This window comes from Carcharhinus amblyrhynchos, unplaced genomic scaffold (genome assembly GCF_965287045.1).
Source record: "Carcharhinus amblyrhynchos unplaced genomic scaffold, sCarAmb.v2.hapA scaffold_37, whole genome shotgun sequence".
Taxonomy (NCBI): Eukaryota; Metazoa; Chordata; class Chondrichthyes; order Carcharhiniformes; family Carcharhinidae; genus Carcharhinus; species Carcharhinus amblyrhynchos.
This window is the reverse complement of record NW_027649778.1, coordinates 7597027-7623874: the sequence shown is the minus strand read 5'-3', so window position 1 is coordinate 7623874 and position 26848 is coordinate 7597027. Positions and strand designations below refer to the sequence as shown.

Sequence of the window (26848 nt, the reverse complement as noted above, 5' to 3'; positions counted from 1 at the left end):
GTATTGGGATTTTGTTTTTAAAAGCTACTGGTGATTCAGGGTGAAGATAGTTCCTTTTAGTTTGGAATTCAGTGAAATATAGCAGCTGAAGTTTAATTCTGCTATTCCTCCTTCCTGTTGCCTTTATTCCCCGAGCTGTTTCATTGCTGCTTACCATGCCACCCCATCGATTATGTGCTCATCTCTCCCAATAGCACAGTGTACTTTGGCAGTATGTCACTATGATTTTAGAGAAGAACAGTGAGTGAGCATGAGAAACTTCTGTGCAATGTCCAATTGAACTGTGGAAAAATACCCAGAACCATTATTGTTGATTCTTGGCTTCTGCCTGGAGAGGTCATTTTGAACTGCCTAATCTGCAAGGTGAAGTACTGTTTGTTACAAGCCTGTAGTTGATGATGAAAGCAATTGGAGATTTATTTCAGAGTGTTGTGTGAATTGTACAAGATTAAAACATATTTACTTCAGATAATTTCCAATATTTGGTCATCAGTTGTCCTCCAGTTCTAGGAAGACTCGGTCATGAGTTTTTGCCGTGGGTCTTTGTGACTGAGTGGGCTGGTTCTCAACTTAGAGATCTTCGTGTGCGTGAAGCAGGATACAGTGGAATCCGGAGAGCAAGATGTGTTTCCTTTCCTTCCTTGATCTCCTGTCACTCCTCTTCGTGAAGACGTTGTGATGCGAAGCATGATGCATCTTGCTGGGCAGGTTGTGCCATTGTGAATGAGGTGGTGTAGTATGCTCCTCTGAGTAATTATCAATGACACTGCTGCTGCACTTCAAGTAAAGCTTCAACGTTTTGAAACATTTTCTTTGCTCTCCCCTGGAATGTTGCTGTTTGAAAGTTAAGAAAACAGGGCCTGGTAGGAAGACCCTTTTTGACCATCTAGACAACGTGTTCAGTCCATTGAAGTTGATTTTGCAGAAGCTTTGCTTGAAAGGAAGAAAATAAAGTTTATTTATTGTTATAAGTAGGCTTATATTAACACTGCATTGAAGTTACTGTGAAAATCTCCTCTTTGCCACACTCTAGCGCATGTTCGGGTACACTGAGAGAGAATTTAGCACAGCCAATGTACCTAACCAGCACGTCTTTCAGACTGTGGGAGGAAACCCATGGAGACATGGGGAGAACATGCAGACTTCTGCAAGTACGGTGACCTAAGCCGGGAATGGAATCTGGGTCCCTGGAGCTGAGGCAGCAGTGCTGACTGCAGTGCCACTTTGCCACCCGACTGTGGAGCTGGTTTCAAGGAGGACACTATCATTTGTTCAGCAGTATTCCCGTTGAACTTGGACAACGCAGCGTGGAATTTCCCTGGCACTGTGGTGCTAATGCACAGTCCATGCCTCACTTGAGTGCAGAAGGGTAGCGATGGCAATTGCTCTGTAAGGACTTCTGTTAGCTTGCAGAGGTTTTTTTTCAAACACTCATAGTTTGTGAAAGACTGAGCTGGCGCAGCTGATCCAGTGTTGGGTCTCTGTCAGTGATCCCCTTCTGAGAAAATTAACTAAGGTGGGAAGTGCCTAATGCGCTCCTGAATGTTTCCTTCAACATCAATGGTGGGTGGAATATCTTGGTTTGACCAGGTGCGTGTTGATCAATGTTTTGTCAACATTTCAAGGACAGGCTGAGTTTCTTGCATGTAGAATTAAAGAGATCAAAAGTGGCTTGCTAAGCTGATGCAGTGTATCGTAGAATCCCTCCAGTACAGAATAGCCCAATCGTCCTCAGTCTGCACCAACTCTGATAGAGTATCTTACCCAGGCCCTCTACCTTGGCCTATCCCTATAACTCCCCACGTTTCTTATGGCCAATCCACCTAACCTGCACATCTTTGGACACTAAGGGGCAATTTAGCATGGCCGATCCACTTCACCTAAATAGGTAATGAACTACTGCCATCTGCAAGCTGCAGATTGTATATATCTTTGGTCAGTTTAGTTTTGGCACAGAAGTGACTGAGGATAGAGGTTTCCATCTTGGCAGTATTTAATTACTTGATATAGCATATCAGTGATTTTAGTAATATCACTACTAGCTAAAATGACCACTTATTAATAAGAGCTCTTCAGTTTGTTGTAACTTTCAGATCCGTGTATATCTGCTGTGCTGCCATTGCTTCAGGCTACCGTTTGGGTTAACTTGAGTACTTCAAGAAAGTGCCTACGCTGTGTACTCATTTTATCTAGGACAATACAGTGGCACAATGGTTAGCACTGCCTCTCAGCACCAGGGACCTGGGTTCAATTCTGGCCTTGAGTCACTGACTGTGTGGAGTTTGTACATTCTCCCTGTAGGTTTCCTCTGGATGTTCCATTTTCCTCCCGCAGTCCAAAGACATGCAGGTTAGGTTGATTGGCCATGCTAAATTGACCCTAGCGTCAGAGGAATGAGCAAGGTAAATATGTGGGGTTACAGGAATAGGGCCTGGGTAGGATTGTGGTCGATGCAGGCTTGATGGGCTGAATGGCCGCCTCCTGCCCTGTAGGGATTGTTTCAAGACCATAGATGTTAATGCATGAAAGAAGCAGCCAATCTCTGTGGCTATGTCTGTGAGTTGATGTAATATACAAGACATGCATCATAGTCAAACACTCTCTCATAGTTTGTGAAAGACTGAGCTGGTACAGCTGATCCGGTGTTGGGTCTCTTTGTCAATGATGCCCTTCTGAGAAAATTAACTGCTAAGGTGTGGCAAGTGCTTACCATGCTCCAGAATGTCTCCTTCAGTATAGATGGTGGGTGGAATATCTCGGTTTGACCAGGTGTGTGTTGATAGTTTTGTTTTGTCAATATTCAAGGACAGGCCGAGTTTCTTGGAGAACATACAAACTCCACACACACGCTGACCCAAGCTTGGAATTGAACCTGGGTCCCTGGTGCTGAGAGGCAACAGTACTTGCCACTGTGCCGATTTCATCCAATCAATCAAGACTGAGTTAGATGGCCACCAGAGGACAATGTTTTACCTAAAAATGATTTATAGATTCTTATCCATAATATTAACATCTGTAACTGGACTGAAGTTGATTGTCAGAACTAATGGATCCCACTGTCCAGTCCAGATGTGATTAACAAAAAAATCCAATCACTGTAGCTGCTTATGAACTTGCTAGTGTCTCAGTAGAGTAGATTGCCTGAGCGAGTGAATCCCTTCCCACATTTGGAGCAGGTATGAGTCTGCTGGTGTACATTGAGTTGGGGTGATCATTTGAACCTAGTCCCACATTGAGAGCATCTGAACGGTCTCATGTCATTGTGAACACCATTTTCCTAGAACTTATAAAGATCTTCCTGTAGTTTGGGCACTTGAACATCTGTCACTGTGAACTTGTAGAACTAGTTAAAAGTCAAGAGATTCTTTTCACAGTGTCGTTGACCAATGGACCAGATCACTGGCTTGAGTAGTCAAGAACGCATATGGCATGCTTGCCTTCATCAGCCGGGGCATTGAGTTTAAAAATTGGCAAGTCATGTTGCAGCTTTATAGAACCTTAGGCCGCACTTGGAAAATAGCGTTCAATTCTGGTCACCACATTGCCAGAAGGATGTGGAGGCTTTGAAGAGAGTACAGAAACGATTTACCAGGATGTTGCCTGGTATGGAGGGCATTAGCTATGAGGAGAGGTTGGAGAAACTTGGTTTGTTCTCACTGGAACAACGGAGGCTGAGGGGTGACCTGATAGAAGTCTACAAGATTATGAGAGGCATGGACAGAGTGGATAGTCAGAAGCTTTTTCCTCGGGTAGAAGAGTCAATTACTATGGGGCACAGGTTTAAGGGGCAAGGTTTAAAGAAGAAGTATGAGGCAGATTTTCTACCCAGAGGGTAGTGGGTGCCTGGAACTCGTTGCCGGGAGAGGTAGTGGAAGCAGATACAGTAGCGACTTTTAAGGGGCATCTTGACAAATACATGAATAGGATGGGAAAAGAGGGATCTGGTCCTTGGAAGAGTAGGCGGTTTTAGTTAAATCGGGCAGCATGGTCAGTGCAGGCTTGGAAGGCTGAAGGGCCTGTTCCTATGCTGTACTTTTCTTTGTTCTTTGTAGATTTGCTGTACCCGTTCAAAACGTAGCTGAGGGAATTTTCATCTGTGGCCAACACTAGCATAATGTGTGTGCAAGTGTAGGTGGGGGTATTGGAAAATATGTCTCACAGTTACACTGGCCTCCTGTAGCTTGTGTGAGGAGTTAGAGAGGAATTTCTAGCAATCTTGCATTGTAGAAGTTTTGCTTGTCTGCCTCAGCAAACTGCATGGCTGACTGACGGAGGGATGGATGGAGCCATTGTGTGCCGAAGTTACAATATGGAACAGACTTGATGAACCAACCTGTCTTTTCCTTTACATCCTGCATTATGTTTGTGTACGATAGGCTATAAGTTTCATTTCAGCACCATTTATGGGCTACATGTATTGCCCATTCCCCCCGCTCCATGTGTGCTTTCCATATGCTAGCATTCAATTTCATGTGCTGAGTGTTCCCTCATATTTTATCCAACTGTTGTACTTTCTGAACTGCCTTCTCCAAATCAAAAACATCTTTAGTTTGATGCCCTGTTATCCCTGTGTCTCTTTCTCTTAGTATTGTGCCACAAATTGTAGACCAAATTTGATTCAAACTTGCAATAACAGTAGCTGATAAAAGGCTTCTTCTTTGCAATCTAATGCTATTGTTTCACGTTCTGCACAAACATTAGAAATATTCACTCTCTTTGTTATTGTGCATTCTCCAGCTCTAAAGTTACACTTTGCTAGGTGACTTCAGAGTAGAACATAAGGAGCCTGTATGAGTGCAACACTTGTTTGCCCCAAACCTTTCACTTTTCATAGAATTGTGGCCTCCTTCTGCACTGAAGGATTCTAGTTGGCCCATCGAGTCTGCACCGACCACAGTCCCACCTAGGTCCTATCCCCATAACCGTTTGGATTTACCCTAGCTAGTCCCCCTGACGCTAAGGGGCAATTTAGCATGGCCAGTCCACCTAACCTGCACATCTTTAGACTGCGATTTCTTATAACTGTAGAATATATTTTTGAACTCTGTGGAATAAGGCTGTGCATGAACCTTAATGCATTTTGAGCTTTAAAAAAATGTTTGATATAAAATTGGGCTGTAATATCCACTGCAGCCTATAGTTCTTGAATTAGAGTCAGAGGCTTACAGCATGGAAACAGCCCTTTTGCCCAACTTGTCCATGCTGCTCTTATTTTTTTTAAAACCCCTAAGCTAATCCCAATTGCCTGCATTTGGCCCAAATCCCTCTATACCCATCATACCCATGTAACTATTTAAATGCTTTTTAAAAGATAAAATTTTACCAGTCTCTACTACTACCTCTGGCACTTGTTCCAGACCTTCACCACCCTCTGTGAAGAAATTGTCTCTCTGGACACTTTTGTATCGCTTCCCTCTCACCCTAACCCTATGCCCTCTAGTTTCAGATTCCTACCTTTGGGAAAAGATATCGACTATCTACCTTGTCTATGCCCCTCATTATTTTATAGACCTCTGTAAGGTCACCCCTCAGCCTCCTAGGCTTCAGAGAAAAAAGTCCCAGTCTATTCAGCCTCTCCTTATAACTCAATCCATCAAGTCCCGGTAGCATCCTAGTAAATCTTCTCTGCACTCTTTCTAGTTTAATATCCTTTCTATAATAGGGTGACCAAAATTGTACACAGTATTCCAAGTGTTCCCTTACCAATGTCTTGTACAACTTTAACAAGACATTCCAACTCCTGTATGCAGTGTTCTGATCATGAAACCAAGCGTGCCGAATGCCGCCTTCACCACTCTGTCCACCTGTGACTCCAGTTTCAAGGAGCTATGAACATGTACCCCTAGATCTCTTTGTTCTGTAACTCCCCAATGCCCTACCATCAACTGAGTAATTCTCTCCTTAAACCAAAATGCACCTCTCCTATTTTAAGACACTCCTTAAAAACCATCTGTCGAGCTTTTGGTCATCTGCCCCATAGTGCCTTTGTGATATACAGTAATGCCTTTCGAACTGATGAATGACGTTTAGCTCTTTGCCCTGAGGCCCAAAATGCTTAGTGCCTCCAAATAAGATGGCTGACAGGAAGTGAACATTTGATATGTGCAGCAACTTGTAGTTGTGCAATAGTGTTGAGCTAGGTCATTGTCGTCACTCTGCAACCTGTATTTGTTTTAGGCTTGAACAGTTAACAGTGCACGTTTGTCTGTCATCTCTCTATCACCAGCCTTCTCCCGTCACCCCAGAGCATGTCTGTGTGGTAAATGATAAAAACAGAAAATGCTGGATAAACTCCACAGATGTGGCAGCATCTGTGGAAAGAGAAACAGTTAACGTTTTGAGTCTGCATGATTCTTGGAGCATAGTATGTTCAGTGTGTCATATGTTAATTTTGTTGGCTTTGTGATTTCCACCTTGGACAAGCAGTTGCCTGTAAAACAGGTTCAAACACCTGCTTCAGTCCATTCCCCCTCATTTAGCCACGTGTTTGAGTTAAAGCTGTGACATTCTGAATGTTACAGGATTACTTTGGGATTTGATGCTTTTTCCTTCCTCCTCCTGAGTCTTTGGTTTCATGTGTGATCTGTAATGGGGCCTTGCTGACAATTTTCCTATTGAATCCTTTTATTTTCTTGTTTTTCTTCCCCTTCTCCCACCCCAACATAATAAAGGCTCCTCAAGCTTTAGACATAGTCCTTTAACAACACTGCTTTGTTGCACCAGTGCTTCAACAGTGTTGGGTATATAATTTCATATGTCCACTTGAACTGTCGGGAAACACCCAGTTACGTAGGTTTTAACGGTTTCCTGAATGCCATTATGTTGTGGGTAAAGGTAAGATCGTACCTACTCCACGTTTATTGGCTACAGCTGCCTTTAAAATGTTTTGCAATAGGGTTGCAATTATAGAGTAGGAGTCCAAGGAACATTGGACTTTGTTCTGCAGGTATATGACACTGTTATGAGAGTGAGCAATGTGCACCAGATTTATTTTCCAGTTGTACAGAAATGTTGATGTAACCTTTGAAAGTTGAGCATTCTTGAAACTTGCCTTTTTATAAAGTAAGAGCACTGCAAGAAATAATCTAATTTCCTTTGGTTGATCGGAATCTTATTCCTAAAATTTTAAGAAGCATAAAATTATGCAGTTCTAATCCGGCCCTTAGTGCATCATATTGTGCAAGCTTTTATTTCCACTTCCTATCTCTGATACTAAAGCAGGATCTAAGCTGACACTTCATGATTGGCAGATGTCCAGCTGTATTGCAGCGTCCGTGCGTTGTGACAGCGGAGAGGGTGCAGGGGTGTAGCTTGCTTGCATTGTAGTTACAATGAGTAAGAGAGACCTTCAGTGTGATCCTGATACTGGAGCTCAATGTGCACAAAGCTTTGTAGCTGAAATCTTCTGTCGAGCACTTGCATGAACCACTGTTGCAAAAGTCTTCATCTGTTGCATGTTAGCACAACAGTGGCCCGTCCAATGTTTTAAATCCAAAAAACTGGTAACAATTAAAGACCACCTGTGCTCTGTTTACATTTTAGTTGTGTACCCCCTGAATTTCCACTTGCAATCTAACCAAGTGCCACTTCACACTTTCACGGAATGATGAGAGGAGTACTGTCTGTAGGAATGACGTGGCCATGTTTGCTCTGGGAAGTGGGGTAGACTGGATCTAGTTTGGGGTTGGTTAAGGAAATAATGTCTTCATTGCCAATGTTTAGCAGTTTTGGGTAAAGAGATGCATGTGTTTCTGCTTGTTGCCATGGTGTGATAGCATCACTGCCAAAGTTACCAATATGTTAGCTGCTATTAGTTCCACAGTCTTTGATATGATGATGCAGCTGGGATCCTTATCAAAATCAGAATGTGATATCCAGAATTAAAACCACTACATCTCCAATTATGCAGCATTCCTTCATAGTCACAAAGGATGCTCATCTTAAATTTTGTGTTCAAGTCCTGGAATGGAGTTCAGCTCGAGATGAGGGTGCAACTGGTTTAGCCAAGCTGCTTTGAGAAAGGATAAGATATTTGGGAAGACAGAGGACGTTATCCTCTAGTTAATGAGGACTGGTGCTGAATATGCTTGGCGCTATTGGAGCAAATACCAACTTTGAAGGATGAGGAAAAGAATAATGGCAGTGGGAGAGAGGTCGAGGGGTGAAAAAAGGAAGGCACTTATCCTGGGAATTCTTGCATGAAATGAAAGCCAGTTGGTCATGCTGTGCTTCGTTGGAAGTTTGGTTATAGTTTTCCACTGTCTCAAATTGTCAATACAGCAAGCCCAATGATCCTATAGTTTCCCTTGCTAAAATACTGCACACCTGTTCTCCTAAAATTCAGGCTGGCAACCTCCCTTCTCACTTATACTTAGAACCATCAACTGCATGATACCCAACTTGTCCTCCTTGTGTCTGGTGAATTGACTGTTCCTTGCAGCAAACTTGATTTGATTTATTACTGTCACATATATTAGTATACAGTGAAAAGTATTGTTTCTTGCATGCCATACAGTCAAAGCATACCGTACATAGAGAAGGAAAGGAGAGAGTGCAGAATGTAGTGTTACAGCCATAGCTAGAGTGTAGAGAAAGATCAACTTAATGCAAGATAGATTCCTTCAAAAACAGCAGGGAAGAAGCTGTACTTGTGTCAGTTGGTATGTGACCTCGGACTTTTATATCTTTTTCCTGATGGAAGAATGTGGAAGAGACAATGTCCGGGGTGTGTGGGATCATTAATTATGCTGGCTGCTTTGCCAAGGCAGTGGGAAGTGTAGACAGTCAATGGATGGGAGGCTGGATTGCGTGATGGATTGGGCTACGTTCACGACCTTTTGTAGTTTCTTGCAGCCTTGGGCAGAGCAGGAGCCATACCAAGCTGTGATACAACCAGAAAGAATGCTTTCTATGGTGCATCTATAAAAGTCTCTTCACCATTGTAATTGGAGCATGAATTGTATAATGATGGTGCTCACATAATGGACAGTGTAGAATAATCTGTTTGTGCTTAAGTTGCTTGAGTTTCAAATGAGCAATTTGAAAATGTTCCTTGTTGTTTGAGTTTGCTATGCCTGAGACATGAAGTATGGTCAGCAACGTGCAGACACTTGGAGACTTATTGTTCCCCTTGAGTGTAAAAAAAAAACTGTTCTAGAATCAACTTCCATCAGTATTGGGTTTGTGCTGCGATTTCTCGGTCTTGTTTGTAGTATAAAATAAACTTGTTTTTCCTGCTGATCAGAATAGTTGACATAAAACCTGAACAGCAGCAATTCAGAACTCTTCTGGAAATTAGCCCTGATGCATGAGGGAGTGTACACATCTCTTTCGAATACCTGTTCAAAACTGAATCACCATCCGTCTGATGGCTTAGTAGAAAATCCCAAAGCCCTAAGTCATGAAGGTTGGTCCCGTATTTAACACTGCTCTCTGGTCATGAATGTAGCCCAAGCCATCACTCAAAACCAGCCTCCCGTCCATTGACTCTGTCTACACTTCCCTCTGTCTCGACAAAGAAGCCAGCATAATTAATGGTCCCACACATCCGGGCATTCTCTCTTCCACCTGTACCAACCAACTCAAGAACAGCTTGTTCCCTGCTGCCATCAGCCTTTTAAATGGACCTACCTTGCATTAAGCTTTCTTTCCCTACACCCTAGCTACGACCGTAACACTACATTCTGCACCCTCTTCTTTCCTTCTTTATGTACGGTATGCTTTGTCTGTACAGCGTGCAAGGAACAGTACTTTTTACTCTGAGGCAATGGGAGGGATTGAATCACTTGGCGTAACCCTCTGGGCTAGATAAGGCAGGAAATTGACGTTTGCATTTCTAATTGCTAGCCAGTATCCTCTACTGAAAAGTTATCGATTAAATATGTATTGTGTGAATGGACTCACCTTGGCGGTCGAGCTGCCTTAGTCAATGAGCATAACAATTATGGTGATTCTCCCTTTTAACAGCAACACAGCAGAGTAAGGGTCACATGGCTTGCATTGCCCTTAAAGGGACAATCCCCACAGCAATACCCTTGCACACAAAACCCAGGAAGAATTGTCATTGGTTGAGAAGCCAGAGGGCTGCTGGTATTTGAGAAAATGTATACCAAGCAGAGCTGGTGTCAGATAAGGAAGGAGTAAAACATGCAAAATGGGAAAATCTGGATTTAATCTTGGAAGTATTATTGGTTTCCCTTCAGTTTGTGGGACAGGTCTAATTGCTTATTAAGCCATTTACTCATTACCTTGTGCTCCTGTTGCTGCTCATTCTGAAGTTACCTCACTTGCTATTCTTCGAAAAGGCATGAATTTTGAATGGAAAGAGTGCACAGCTGATCAGTGAGATTGAGTGTGTTCATTTTTTACACACACGATGATTCTAACGATGGGCCATATTTGCAATGCTAACAGCATCTGATGGAAAGCAGGTATTATTGCAGTGGTCAAACCACTGGCATGTACAATTTGTGTTGATATCCATTTATAAATGGACAGTGGTTAGCACTGCTGCCTCACAGTGCCAAGGACATGGGTTTGATTCTTGGCTTGGGTCATTGTGTGGAGTCTGCACGTTCTCCCCGTATCTGCATGGCTTTCCTCTGGGTACTCTGGTTTCCTCCCACAGTCCAAAATATTTGTTGGTTAGGTGCATTGGCCATGCTATGTTATCTTTTGGTTTATCCAAAGTAAAGTTTGTTTATTGGTCACAAGTATGCTTACATTAATACTGCAACGAAGTTGGTGAAAATCTCCTAGTCGCCACACTCCGCCTGCACGGATCTACTGAGGGAAAATTAGCATGGCAAATTCGCTGAACCCGCGCATCTTTGGACTGGGGGAGGCAACCGGAGCACCCGGAGGAAACCCACACAGACATGGGAAGAACGTGCAAAATCCACATAGACAGTGACCCAAGCCAGGAATTGAACCTGGTCTCTGGCACTGTGTGGCAGCAGTGCTAGGCACTGTGTGCCACCATGCTGCCCATGTACCCGAACACGCAAATCACTGTGTGGAGTTTGTACGTTCTCTGGATGCTCCGATTTCCTCCCACAGTCCAAAGATGTGCAGGTTCAGTGAATTGGCCATGCTAAATTTTCCCTCAGTAAATCCAAACAGGTGCTGGAGTGTGGCGTCTAGGGGATTTTCACAGTAACTGCATTTCAGTGTTGTGACTAATAAATAAACTTTACTTTTGATGTTGATTACGAAAGAGCTACTTTAAATTCTTAGACTTGAAATTCATCCTTTGCCTCAGTCATTATTCTGTGGGCCCATATCTACATGAGAGCATATGTCACTGCTCAGCGGTATCTTGTGTGTCCTCTTTGTGAGACAGTATGATTCTCTAATACACATGAAATATGTCTTTCTACAATGTCATCACCCTGCCTAACATGTAGTTAGAGTGATGGCAGTGAAGTTTTTAAAACCCTGCCCACTTGAACCGTTCAAACTTAACCAACCAACACAACAACCATGAATGGACTAAGGATACACCCGAAGTGTTAATTGGTAGATTTGTATATTTCGAGCACTGGCAGTTGTTTTTTTTTGTGCTTTTGTCTTCATGTTGTTCCACATTTGGGTTGTTCAAAGAAAGCTGTAGAAGACCAGTTCTGATCTTAGTGCATTTGCCATTGATGGTGGCAATGGGATTAATTTGAAATGGCAAATTAGCAAGATCATGAACGGCAGTGTATTAACAGAGTTGAAGAACAGTGATTTGTGCTTTTTCCACAGAGCATGTTTCACTACTTTCTGTAATACAGAATCTTGAAAGTTTTTAAGAACAGGTCAGTCCACTCGAGTTGCATTAATTATATATTTTATTAATATTAAAACTTACTAATCGAACATTTTTAAATTTGACTGAGGCCCTTCACCAATAGCATTCATTAAAAGTCAAACTATTATTGCACTTCAAAATTGGTTTGGCCCAATGTTAGTGCATTATAAATGAGTAGTTTGTCACACAGAGAGCTTCTGCATTCCTTGTCTGAAGTGGCACATTGCTTAGCTGCTCTCTTTTGCAGCTTCCATTTTGAGACTTTTGCTCTTCAGGTCTCGCCAGGCTGTTCTGTGTCTAGCAAAACAAGAACTGCTTTCCAAAATCGAACAAGAGAAGAGTTTTTCTGATTTTTTTTTTAGAGCTGATCTCTCAGTACAGTCTAGCAGTGAGATATTTGAGTTGAAGAACAGCATGTACAGTTCAGCTTCCCAGTGTATTGTAGATGATGGGAAGCTAAAATCTGATTAAAATATTTCTCGATTGGTTTGGCACTGTGGGTGTGCAGTTTACATGGCCAGAAACCTGCTTAAGTAATTCAGACATCCATCAGTCAATTCATAAGAACATAGAAATTAGGAGCAGAAGTAGGCAGATTCGGCCCTTCACGCCTGCTCCGCCATACAATCAGATCATGGCTGACCTTTCCCTGATCTCAAACCCATCTCCCCACCTGTTCACCATATCCTTTTTGTAATTAGAAATATATCCAGTATTCTTCGCAAATCAAACGTTTTGAGTGTTGCTATTACAGCATTTTCTGCAAAAGGTAGATTTTGCATAGTTTTTAAAAATATAACAAAACCTCCAAAGGCACTTCTCTGCGACAATAGGGGATTTATCTGGTTGAATTTAGATGCTCAGCTACTAGCAGGTGCAGGTGAGGTAGAAGGTTAACATGGATCTTGAATGGTGGAGCTAGCTCAGAAGCGCCAGATGGCAGACTAGTGCTCCTATTATTGTGTTCTTGTCTTGAAAATGGTTGAGGTGGGCTATAAAGTTGATGGCAGAGGAATTGCAAGACAAAGAGACTTGGAGAAGTATTCCTATAGGTGAGGCCAAAAACTGAAAGATCTGCCAGAAAATGAGGAATGTTGATAGAGGATGCGGCACAAGAGAGCAGCCAAGGGGTTGGGATATTTGGTTGAAGTATTCTCTCAGTATTGCACTTGGGTTGGGAACTGATTTTCATTAACTGGTTATCTTGTGATTTGACCTCTTTTTTCAGAAGACCAAGGAAATTTAGCATGTCTGCTATGACTTTCCCACTTTTACAGATGCACCATAGAAAGCATTCTTGTTGTATCTCAGCTTGGTATGGCTCCTGCTCTGACCATGACAGCAAGAAACTACAAAGGGTTGTGAATGTAGCCCAGTCCATCACGCAAACCAGCCTCCCATCCATTGATTCCATCTACACTTCCCACTGCCTCAGCAAAGCAACCAGCATAATCAAGGACCCCACGCACCCCGGACATCCCTCTTCTCCCACCTTCCATCAGGAAAAAGATACAAATGCCTGACATCATGTACCAACCGACTCAAGAGCAGCTTCTTACCTGATGCCATCAGACTTTTGAATGGACTTGCTTTGCACCAAGCTAATTTTTCTCTACACCCTAGCTATGTCTGTAACACTACATTCTGCAGTCTCTCCTTTCCTTCTCTATGAACAGTATGCTTTGTCTATATAGCACGCAAGAAATAATACTTTTCACTATATTAATACATGTAACAATAATCAAATCAAAAAAGTGATTGTGAATTTCAGCAAAATTGAAATTACAGCAGTGGCTCAATAGTATCAGGAATACTCCTTTTTTTGGTACCAATGAGAACCTCCTGCTGAAGTAGATTTCCTTCCAGCTGTCTGTGACCTTGCTGATTGAGAACTCAAATTGTAGGGAGGTCTGCACTGAGTTCATACTACCAGGAAGTGTTTTAAACTACCCAAAGCTGATTTCACATGGGATTTGTACAGCATGCAAACACTTGGGAAAAGAGTCAGTCAGTAATGCCATAGATATCAAAAGCATGTAACTAAACTTCACTCCTCCTCCCCACCCACACACCCACCCACACACCCACCCACGCACACGCGCATTGAGCACCTCTCAAAACGACTTATATATGTATGTGTTCCTTCCAAATGATGTGGAGATGCTGGCAATGGTCTGGGGTAGGGACAGTAAGAGGTCTCTCATCACCAGATTAAAGTCCAACATGTTTATTTGGTAGCATGAGCTTTTGGAGTGCTGCTCCTTGATCAGGTGAGTGGTGAGTTGGGTTCACAAACAGGGCATATATAGACATAGATAATGGTAAGAATGTGGTCCACGTATTTGCCCTGTTAACCCAACTCACCACTCACCTGATGAGGGAGCAGCACTCCGAAAGCTCGTGCTATCAAATAAACCTGTTGGACTTTAACCTGGTGTTGTAAGATTTCTTACTGTGCCCTTCCAATTGAAGTAGCTATATGTGGTTGTATTTATAACATAGAGGTGAATGACTGCAAGGAATTTGCAAACGTTGTGCAATACTTGCTGGGTAAAGCCTTCTGAATTTTTAGTTTTGCTTGTTGCTCAGTGAAGCCAATCCATTTCCCCAATCCATGCTTTTTGTTTGCCGATACTTGAAATGTAGGGGTGGAAAAAATAATTATCAATTTCAGAGCTAACCTGTGCATGTGGATTAAATGCAAATGAGACAAGTGAACTTTAACTCATTGGAGTGTAGAAGGGTGCATGGGGATCTCATAGAAGCTTATAAAATTGTAATAAGATTAGAACAGAATAGATTCAAAAAGAATACCCCCAGCGGTGGAGGAGTCCAGAACTAGGGGTCATAACTTGAGGACAAAGAGTCAACCTTTTAGGATTGAGGTGAGAAGAAATTTCTTCACCCAGGAAGTGGTGAATGTGTGGGATTCACTACTACAAAGTAGTTAAGCCCAAGACATTGTCTCATTTCAAGAAGAAATTACGTATAGTTCTTGGGGCAAAAGGGATCAAGGGGTGGGGGCTATCAGGATATTGAATTTGACCAGCTGCGCTAATGAATAGCGGAGCAGACGTGAAGGGCTGACTGGCCTACTGCTGCTTTCATTTTCCACGTTTAATGATCACAACCCTTGATCTTCAGTTGCATTTGAGTTTTGATATTGTGTGAAAGTATCAGGCATTAATCTCGGAATAGAAAAATGGTGCAGGTGAGCTTGTTGCAAGTGATCTGAAAAAATGATTCCAATTTAACTTCCTTTTGGAAATGAATTTTAATATGGAAACCTGATTGGTACATGTACTTAAATCCTGGTTATCCAATTTTTTTTGGGATCCTTCAAAACTTGTAGCTGTAAACTGTTCATCCCAGCTGTTTTTTTTGAGACAGCCCTGCAGGAAACCCAGGCTTTTGGCAGAGTTTAATCATTCACCCTATCTATAAACGTTGGTGTTTACACAGCTCTTAGCTTCGGAGATGGCCTGCAGTATGTAAATAAATATGCAGTCAGACCATGAAAAGAGTTCTACTTTTTTTTTGAGAAGCATCAGGCAGAAATGATTAGGTCGGCAGATATAGACCACTTTCATTTCCTGCATGTTCTATCCAAGCCCCGGTACAGATGTCAGGACTCGAATAGCTTTCCAGGCTCGACAATCACTATTGTGAAAGAAGAATCTTGTCATGTTTTGTCTGAACGATTTGTTCTTTTAGTGGAAGAGAAGTTATGAGGAACGATTGCAATTCTTGTAAGGCGGCCAACTAACTACAGTGGTCGCGGGATGAACTCTGGGCTATGGTTTGCAAGTTCAAATGCTGACCTTGAATGCAATTCCAACTTCTGTACCCCCCCTCCCCCAATTACATTAGGTTTTGTCATTTCTTGGGAGTGTTTTTATCCGTGTGGAATCTCAGGAGTTAGTGCAGCTGCTGAAGAGAGCCACTTTTCTTGTACGACGGTTGCTGGGTGGAAGGGTCTGGGGAGGGAGTGACAGTCAAGTTGAGAGTCTGTCCAGTTGTATTTCCCAAAGATTGGCTGCATTTTTTTTAGTTTATTTATTTGTTTGAATAGTCTGGGAAGAAAGAACTGGATCAGAAAAGTAATTAATCTTGACAGTGCCAGTAAGATCATTTGCATTGCACATCTGAAAGTAACCAAAACACTGCTGATTATTAATCCAGGCCTATTACGCTGTCAAACTCTAACTCCACCCAGTCCACACTTTTCTTCTCTATCTTTCCACTGATGCTAGTCCAACTCCTTCACATGGTTGGGCTAACATATTCCTTCAAAGCAATTCCCTCCTGGTCCACTTAGGCTTCCTTCCTTTAAGAGGGGGAGCTATAGCACAGAGGAAAGCTTTGTTCTAAGGCGTTGACAGAATGTGGAAAATATGCACAATTGGAAAACTGGGATTATCCTGGAAACGGATGAAGAGTTGCAGAAATCTATTTTTAAAATCCTCAGATTCTGTTATCAACTTGGTAAGTGAATGACATTGTATGGTGTTCTGTTGTGCCAGCCAGAAGGTTCAGTTTTCTATCTTTGCTGAGTTACCCGATGTCTGTTGGGATGGTTTGAGTTGGGATGTTTGAATGGAGGAATAATGTGATTCAGTATGACCTTCCATTCCAGTCCAGTGATCGCTACAAAATGCATCTGTGTGAGTGTCCATAAAGACTTGATGAAGAATGATCACTTGGTTGAGTTCAGAGTGCTGTTGGTGCCTCTTGCAATATCTTAGCATGATTCTGCAATCTCAGACGGCACGGTGGCATAGTGGTTAGCACTGCTGCCTCAGCGCAAGAGAGCCAGGTTCGATTCCTGGCTTGGGTCACTGTCTCTGGAGGCAGCACATTCTCCCTGTGTCTGTGTGGGTTCCCTCCCACATTCTGAAAGACGTGCTGGTTAGGTGCATTGACCAAAGAGGCACTGGGCTGTGGTGATGAGGGGGATTTCACAGTAACTTCACTGCAGTGTTAATGTAAGCCTTACTTGTGACTAGTAATAAACTTTAGCCTCTGGTAAGGAAACACAGTTTTTAAACACTGAGTTAGGGTGGCACCATGGCACCGTGATTAACACTGCTGCCTCTCAGCGCCAGGGACCCAGGTTTGATTTCAGCTCGGGTGGCAGTTTGGAGTTTGCACATTATCCCTATGTCAGTTTGTGTTTCCTCTGGTTTCTTCGTACAGTCCAAAGGTGTGGAGGTTAGGTGGAGCGACCATGGTAAATTGCCCCTTAGTGTCCCAAGATGTGTAGCTTTAGGGGGATTAGTGGGTTAAATACATAGGGTTACAGGGATAGATCCTGGGTGAAATGGGAGAGTTGGTGCAGACTTGATGGACTGAATGGCCTCCTGCACTGGGGATTCTAAGTTGCATGTCACAGTTCGTTGCTAGGGTAGTCAAATTTAATTACGCTGACATTTATTTAGTGCATGACATTAAAATCTACTCTTAATAGCACTTACCTGGAATTAATTAATGTGATTGCATGGTAAGTGTATTCAAAATTGTGGTTTCTGTCACAGCATTTAAGCAATTAAGGTTACGTGAATATTGCTTTTTCTTGTAACCTCCCTTGATGCCTTCTGTAAATAGATGGTGTTTGGATTGTGATTTTTAGAAAAAAATGAAGCTGGCATTGTCCCACAAACAAAAGAAAATACAATTGAAATATATGTAATGTGTTGGATAATACTCTACACTATGCTATGTATTTTCAAGACTATTGAAGCTGAAGATTCCAGATTACATCTTACACTTCTTTCCAATTCTCTTATACTTTTGGGGTCCTGAAGGGTTCCAGTTCCTGATGTGGGTCCCTCAGCCAACACTAAACATGAAGTAGATTTGCCAGTCACAGAAAAGATTAGTCTTTTCATAACTAGATCATCCTTCAGTGAATCTAGCACTTAAGCTGCATGAAGTGTTGCTGTACATCCCACAGCTAGGAACTGATAGCTCTGGCACCCTAAGTGCAGTAGTAAAACAAACTTTATCCAATGACCTGGGTTAATTGTGTTGGTAGCGCTCATTCCTGGTAATTCAGAATATTGCCTTGCACCAATGTGCCTATTCTCCTAGTTTGACTCTTGCTTTTCAGATTTAGTCACTTACTCATCTGCAATTCCTTTCCATTTTCCAGATCATTCGGTAAACCATGTGAAAGGTTAAATTGACAGCATTGTTGAGTCTATTAGTTCTGCCCATTGCCCAACAAAAATGATCTGGGGGATTAAAAACTAAGTGTGATGTTTAATAAAGCCAGTTTATTGCAGCTTTTATCTTTATCTGCCCCAGAAATACATGCCGGTTGGTATGCCAATTTAAAGATCTGTTCTCACTTATTCCCATATGTCCCCCATGTTCTTGATACCAAACGATCTTGATGTTCTCATTGAGATGTGATTCACCAGAGGCAGCAGTGCTCAGAACTGTCCTTTCCAAATAATCAGCTCTCTGATACTCAATTAGAATAAATCAACAAATAAGAACTATCGGAACAAATAGGACACCTTTGAAGGTTGCTGGCACCTGGGTGTATGTGGCCCATTGACTCTGGGGGCGATTCTCCCCAAAAAAATCCTAAGTGTCAGATTTGCGTAAAAACAAGTAAATCCCACTTTCTTTTTCAGCAGCTGTTTCAAAGTGAACCTCCCACACTGTACACTGCAGAGTGCACTGGTGTAAATCTCTCTCCAAATCAGTAGGCAGGGCCTATTCCCGGTGGAGAGGCTGACAGCGTAGTGCTGAGCAGGCTATTATGCATGTGCCAATCTGTCAGTGTCGAGATCAGCACATGCGCAGCAGCCCTGCACTGTCAGCCTCTTGATCGCTGACCAGCTCCGCAGTATCTCATCACTGGTCCTTCGACTCCCACACAGCCCGATCACTGACCCCCTGAATATGTCGGGGCCAGCCTCGATCGCCCAATTTCTCGCCCGCCTCTGATGCCCAGCCTTGATCAGTGGCCTCCCTCTGTTTGTGATCCCAAAGGCAAATTGGCAGTGGGACTCCCAGCCCCAGTGATCTCCCCACAGAGGCCCTGCCTCTATTAGGCCCCACCCCCTTGGCAATACCTGGTGGACAGCACCAATGTGGTTGCTGCCACTTTGCCCATTGGGCAGTGCGAGGGAGTCAGGCTGACACTGCCAATGTGGCAATGCCCAGGGACACCCCCATTGCCCCCAGTCTCCAGAGGGGGGCAGGGCGGCTCAGTGGCTCCCTTTCACTCCAGCGGGGTTGGGCCGCCAGCTTCCCGTAAATGGGAAACTTTTGTTGTAAACCCTTTTGGAGTGAATCGTTGCTGGCAGAGGGAGGGAGACTTTAGTCCTGGGCCTGCTAATTATATGTTAAATAAATTTAAATACTTGTTTAAGTAATTTATGCAGCTCCGCGCCAATTTCCGGCATGGAACTGATGGTGCATGATATCCAGCTTGATATCGAGGAAACCATGGCGCCCAGTGGGAGCCCATGAAACAGCTTCTGCTCAAGTCTCCTGGCCTGCCGTGCTGTTAAAGCAGCGCAGTGGGCTGGGAGAATTGCTCCCTTTTGGTGCTGTCTAAAAGTTTTTTTTAAGAAAGTATCTCTCATTCTTAAATATGTCCTAACTTTTTAAGTAACAGCCGAATTTATCAGCAGTCCCATTACAAAGAAAACTAGTTTTTTAAAAAAAATTCTATTTTGATAATCTTGGGCTTTCAACAATTAGCTTTTAAAATACATAGAACATTACAGTGCAGAACAGGCCCTTCGGCCCACGATGTTGCGCCGACCAATTAAAAAGCAATGACCCTCTAACCTAAACCAAACCCTTGCCATCCATAAACCTATCCACGGATCTCTTAAACGCCCCCAAACTAGGCGCATTTACAACTGCAGCAGGCAGGGCATTCCAATCCCTCACCACCCTCTGGGTAAAGAACCTACCTCTGATATCCGTCCTGTAACTACCACCCCTTAATTTAAAGCAATGCCCCCTCGTGCTAGCTTTCTCCATCCGAGGAAAAAGGCTATCACTGTCCACCCTACCTAAACCTCTAATCATCTTATATGTTTCAATAAGGTCCCCTCTTAGCTGCCTTCTTTCTAACGAAAACAACCTCAAATCCCTCAGTCTCTCCTCATAGGACCTCCCCTCCATACCAGGCAACATCCTGGTAAACCTCCTCTGCACCCTTGACATGTGTCAGCTGATGTGTCAGTGGCCTGAATTTTTGGGTTAAATGTGCTTGGTGATTAACTTAAATTTGTACTTGGTATCATTCCCAGCCAGGTCAGGTATAATGGGGTTCAACAGTTGCATTGATTCTGGAAGCATCCTTGTAAACCGTTTCCAGAAATTGGATCTAATTTTAGTACGAGACGTTGGTAAGGCCAGATTTGGAGTACTGCGTACAATTCTGATTGCCCTGCTAAAGGAAGGATGTTATTAAACTGCAAAGGTGCAAGAAAAGATTTAAAAGGATGTTGTTGTTTGGACTGGAAGGTTTGAATTATAAGGAGAGGCTGGGACCTTTTTTCCCCTGGAATGTAGGAGGATGAGGGATGACCTTAGAGGTTTATAAAATCATGAGCGGCATTGATAAGGTGAATAACCAAGGCCTTTTTTTCCCAAGGCAGAGGAATCCAAAACTAGAGGACACAGGTTTAAGGTGAGAGGGGAAAGGCTTAAAAGGGACCAGAGGGGCTGCATTTTCAGAGGGTAGTGCGTGTATGGAATGAGGTGGTAGAGGCAGGTACAGTTACAACATTTAAGACATTTGGACTGCTACATGGATGGGAAAGGTTCAGAGGGATATGGGCCAAACGCAGGCAATGGGGCTAGTTCAGTTTAGGAAACCTGTTCAGCATGAACGAGTCAGGCTGAAGGACCTGTTTCCATGCTGTATATCTCTATGACCCTGTAATACAGAATTAAGCTTCAACTTTTCCCAAACAGCCTCTTGCATTAATGTCCACTTTTCGATTCACCATCCTTCTGGACTCCGGGTAGGATTTACAGTTTGTTTGTTTTGTATTGTAGTTCCAAACTAACAGGGCATTGCACTGAAGCTGACTCCTTCCATGCAGGACACTTGAGTCAGCACTGAGACGTTCTCCTGTTCTCTGTAGGTTTGTTTCAAACTCTGTACCCTGAGCTGAAAGACCAGTAAGAACTGACTCCTGTGCCAGTTTATTGCACCATACAATTCCGAGTGAGTTAGGTTAAAAATCCATACCAAAAGTATGACTCATTAAATCCAGCCCTGCGTATTTACTATCTTGTATTGCATTACAGTCACGCACAAATGTCCATCATTTTCTGCCCCTTTTTTAATTGATATCTGCATGCTGCTTAGAGAAGTGCCAAGAGGAAGTGTTCGAGACTATCCAAAGACACAATGAGGAAAACAAGTTATCAGTGACATTCTGAGATTGTCATATTATCTTTGCTTCTTCATGGAGTTTGGTACAACCAGCACTCCTTTTTGTAGTGACTTAAATGGTTTCTTCGCCATGTGGCTACTTCTGGAGATTACCAAACATTCATCTTTGACCCTCTTCTCTTCCTTGCACTACGTACTGCCCCGTTGTGATAAAACATACAGGTAGCTGTGCTGGATCTGCCTCGTCGACAATTTCCTCACCACCAGTGTTTGCTATTCTAGCAGACTATCTGTCTAACAGGTTATGAATGTCAGAATTTCCTTCAGAAAGACATAGGCTATTGCTTGCTTAAAATTTTCTGCAACTCTGTTGCTGACTCCATCCCTGATTGCTTGTCCTAACAGAGTTGTTCTCAAACAATGATGAGGCCGAGTACAGGAATGAAACAGAGAATCTGATGAACTGGTGCCCCCTCCCTCCCCTCCCCCATTGGTATCAGTATCTATAGGTGCTGGGTGTTCAGTGTAGTGTGTCAAAGCTGACCCATGTCCTCAAATTTTGTCAGCAGTATAGATGAGGAAGTTGAGATCCATGTCTGCAGAATAAGTGAAGTGTGGGGATGGCAGCTGAGACAGTGCTGGAGATACTCTAGCTGCGATTAGTTAATGAACCCCACAAAGGCAATTCCATTGAACTGGACAAAGGAGAAAGGACATTTCAGGAGGATCGAGTTGTTTACCATATGAGTGCAGAGGAATGTTGGGGGGACGGATCAATATATCGCAGTCACAATACGAGCCCTTATGACTTTGCTTAGTTTTTGTGGTAGAAACCTGAATACCGAGGCTTAACCGCAGAATTGCGGGAAACATACATGGCTTTGGAAGCAACAACGTATTAAAAAGAAGAAAATCCAAACGCTTCTCTTTTCCAGTGTGTCTGAAAGCTGATAAGTGTTCAACACTGATGCAAGAACTTCCTGTATAATCTTGGGGAATAGGGACATAGAAAAAATACCGTTCTGCTTAATTTTTTTTCTGAATCTCCAAACTCTTAACTGAGTTTTATGCTGCATAGATTTTTGCAATGCGTCTTGAGGTTTGTATCGTACAGGCTTCTACTTTGTTATGTAAAATCTAACCGGCCAACTTGTGGTTGGTTTTTTCCCATCTCTTCCTGTTGTGGCCAGAAGCCAAGTAAAAAGTATGTTTTCACTTACGCGAAGTGGGAGATGTGGGTCAGAGAAGCATTTCTAGTTCTATTGCAATCTAAACAGAAAAGAAAATCCGTCACACAGTCAAATTTCTGCTTTTAATCCTGCTACAAGTTGATCTTGATGCAGGAAAATGTCCTGGGAACATAAATTGGGGAGAGTCCCTTTTTCCTCATGCTGAGGATGTTGCCCCACTGCGAGTGTTTATGTCACAGCCCCTGAAGAACAATGGCACTGCTTGGCAGCTGCACTGAAGGGAATGAGCCCAAGAAGTTTGTTCATTTGCATTACTGGGGGGGGGGGGGGGCGGTGGCGGGGCGCAGGGAAAGAAAAGGAATAGCTAGATTGGGCAACTTTTGGAGGCTGTAACATGATCTTCAGTGCTTGTGTTTCTCTGTTTATGACCTTCTTGATATAAAGCCTTCCATTGTGCCACAGCTTCATAATGCACTGGTCCCTTTATGTTTGCCTCCATCTCGGCAGGGGTCCTCGAGGTAATGATTTATTAACATTATTTCTCCAGAAGTCAATACTCCATCAATATCATATCTAAGTGATCACTTGTTCTGTGAGGAATACAATGCCAACAGGTTAGCTGTCCATGGGATAAGTTAACCAAGTGCTGCCGAGCCAGTTAGTCAGAGGTTAACAGCAGGGAAATAGGCCCTTTGGCCCAACTTGTCCATGCTGTCGCTTTTTTTTTTAAACCACTGAGCTAGTCCCAGTTGCCTGCGTTTGACCCATATCCCTCTTAACCATGTAACTGTCTTGATGCTTTTTAAAGGACAAAATTATACCCACCTCTACCATCTTTGGCTGCTTGTTTCAGACACACCACTCTCTTTCTGGAAAAAATTGCCCCTCTGGACAGTTCTGTGTACCTCCCCTCTTTCCCTAAACCTATGCCCTCCTCACCTAGCTGATCTATGCCCCTCATTATTTTACTGACTTCCATAAGATCACCCCTAAGCCTTCTACGCTCCAGGAAAAGGAGTCCCAGTCTATTCAGCCTTTCCTTATAACTCAAACCATCAAATCCCGGTAGCATTTTAGTAAGTCTTTCCTGCATGCTTTCTAGTTTAATATCTTTGCTATAATAGGGTGACCAGAACTGTACACAGTATTCCACGTGTGGCCTTACCAACGTCTTGTTCATACGCTTTTCCATAAGTGAACTTGTAAATGAGCAGGAGTTGGCGCTGGCCTTACCCTGAGATTCTGTGTTGAATTGTTATGCCTCTTCTGAGACTAATTCAAAATGGATAAAGCTCATCCACGAAGGCACCAAATGCTTCAAGAGCATTTGCCAGGAAAGTGCAGAGGTGAAACTGAGGCATCGGATGGAGCCTTCAGGCAACTCATCTCCCCAATCCTTCAAGCGCCACTTGCCCCACTTGTGGTAAAGTCTACAGATTGCACACTAGACTTAGCAGCCACCTCATCAGACCAGAGTGGGAACAAATCACCCCTGATTGTGAGGGTCAGCGAAGAGGAGATTTCAGCAGCTATGCGGGACTTTGGTTTTTATGACACGCAAACTGTATGGACCAATCGGTGTCATTGGAAATAGCTCCTTGCCAATAAAGGAGCCATTTCCTATATCTTAGAAATTTGTCTGTGGCCTTGCTTTCTGTTTCATTTTCTATTAAATAAGGATTCAACTTAGTTGAGCATTTTTTATCCTAGGTTTGTAAAGATTTACATAGTGCATTTCTGAATTTGTACACACTTTCATGCCAGTGCAGTAAATTGCTTGCACTGAAGTTTCCTCTTCAGCTGCTGCTCTAAATCCCCAGCTTTAAGACTGCATCAACCGTTACTGCCTGGCCTTTCCGAGAGATAAAACAGGAGACTCTTTACATGAAAATCTTCAAAACATTTCAAAAAAAACCACAGGGAACTCTATTATATGGGCCTATCCATGTACATGGACAAATGTACGAGTAGCACTGGTATAGAACAAGTTGTCGTTCGTTCTGTACCTGATGGACCACTGGTGGTGTGTGGGAAATGTGTTCATAATTTTGTGTGTGTGGACTAAATGCAAATCTACAATTTTATTAGTGCAAAAGCATTTTATGTTCCCAGTGCTAATCTTTATCTCTTAATGTCCACAAAAGTTAAGACCTAAATATACTTTCAAAATTGCACACTTTCCACTTCTTCAGCAGATGTGGTGGTTTCGCTGTTGCAATTTCTCAAATTTGGAACAGCAGCTAAAAAGGTTCCGTATTAAGTACTCTGTTTCAAGTTTCAGATTTAAAGTACAGAAAGACGAAAAGCTCTATTTGCTTCTTAATTTAGTGCAAGTTTGTGCCTTGGCCAGTGTGCACAATGATTATCAACTCCAACATCCCTTATTTAGTTCCATCCTCCTGTATCCTAATTGACTTCCTCAAAAGTGCACTCTGTGAACTAATTTGTTCTGAAGAAATACAAATGAAATCTATTCTGTGAACTGCGCATACATTAATGCTATTTGGTAGTGCGGTCCTCCTGGAAGGAGCCATCTATCATTCTTGAGTTTTGCACGTGATCCCTACCTAAGTTGTGTGAGCTGTCAGAAATGACCGATCAAGGTGACCCAAGGTTGCAGAGCAAGTGGGGCTGGGAATCCACTTCTGGAGCTAATAGCCCCAAGTGAACCAAAGTGTGACCTGATTTCCAGGGTAATAATGCCTAACCTAAGTGCATTTTTTATGTCCCAGTGTAATTGTGGGGCCTTTTCGATAAACCCAGTCTGATGCTCTTTAAAAAAGTGTTTCATGGTAACGGTCATGTGTATAATGTGTTTGAGCTGTATTTAACTGTAATACTTTATGCATGGGATTCTAGAGTACAAAATTACATGTAATTGTTTAGTAAATTGCCAGTCTCTTGCAGAGGCCACCAGATGTCTAGTGTGGGAGATGGAAGTGCCCTAATAGATCTTTTGAGAGAGTTATTGCACATTGCTGCTCAGTGTGTGGATCCAGTTACTTTCATATTCCAGTTGGGAACTCTGGAAGCCTGACTTCTGGGATGTAGCTAGTGTTAATTCCAATTACCATAGACTGAGGCCAATTCCCCCCCCCCCCCCCCCCCCAACACACACACACACACACACACACACACACACACACACACACACACACACCTCCTCAATTTAAATTTCAACTTCAACATTGCACAACTGTGTTGAAGCAGTTTCTTCTATACCTTTTTTTTGGAAGTGCTTTATAGAACGTTAAAGAACACTAACTTTTAGAACATTAAGTTGTTGAGGCCAGATGATGTTTTGCCTGAGCACACTGTATTGAATCCTGTAATGGAACAATCTGACACTTGAGCAAAGAAGAAATGGGCTACTGAGTCATTTGGACGGTGAGCCCTGTAGTCTTAACAGTCATTCACATTTGTGTGGGTTAACAGATGTAATAGAGTTCCTTGTCTTTGTTTTTTGAAAATTTTCATGTAAGCGTTTGTTGCTTTCTGTCTCGGAAAGGCCACACAGTAATGGTTGTATTCTGATGCAATCTGAGAGCTGGAGATTTGGAACAGCAGCTGAAGAGGAAACTTATTGCAGCTATCTCCGATGGAGTATTACAAGTAGCTCTCGTATAGAAGGAGTTGCTGTCCGTTCTATGCCTGATGGACCACTGGTGGTGTTTGGGAGATGTGTTCATAATTTTATGTGTGTGTGGATTAAATTAAATCAAATCTACAGTTTCATTAGTGCAAAAGCATTTTACGTTCCCAGTGCTAATCTTTGTCTCTTAATGTCCACTAAAGTTAAGACCTAAATATACTTTCAAAATTGCATACTTTCCACTCCTTCAGCAGTCATGGTGGTTTCGCAGTTGCAATTTCTCAAATGGCTAATAAAATGAATATACCTAATATTGAATCAAGTTTATTAATATTTCTGCTAAGGGTTCTTTGCTGTCAGTTGTTAATTTAGGCTGGGGATTAATTTTTATTAATTCGTCCCCCCCATGGACGTTCAAACGTTGCCTAATACTTTATTCCATTCATTCTTCACCTCCTGTGAACACTGACAGGCAGGGGCCATCGCCAGCAAATCTGATTCACTATAGTCACTGTCAGCCATATACATGTGCAATTCCCAGCAGATGAAAATGCAAGGAAAAGGGCAATGTCTAAGCCATTTGGCCCTTGAGCCAGTTCTGCATTTCATGGCTTATGATCTGATTGTGGCCTTAACTCTTCTCTCTTTGGTCTTCGTTTCCTCCTCCCCCTCCTCCTCCTCCTCCTCCCCCCCACCAAACACACACACACACTCTCTCTCTCTTAACTCTCTCGTTGATCAAAAGCCTGTTTAATTCTCTTGAATATATTTCATCACTCACTCTCCATTACTTCCTGCCCTAGAAAACTCCAAAGATTAATAATCCTCCAGAAACTCTTCATTTCCATTTTAAATGGGATACCCCTTATTTTTGAACTGTGCCTCCTAGTTCTAGATTT

General features: G+C 42.7%; 1 protein-coding gene across 2 annotated transcripts in view; it reads left to right on the top strand.

The window, feature by feature from the left end:
- arhgap35a (Rho GTPase activating protein 35a) overlaps positions 1-26848 on the top strand; it is a 161781-nt gene that overhangs the window by 116271 nt on the left and 18662 nt on the right. The window lies entirely within an intron of this gene.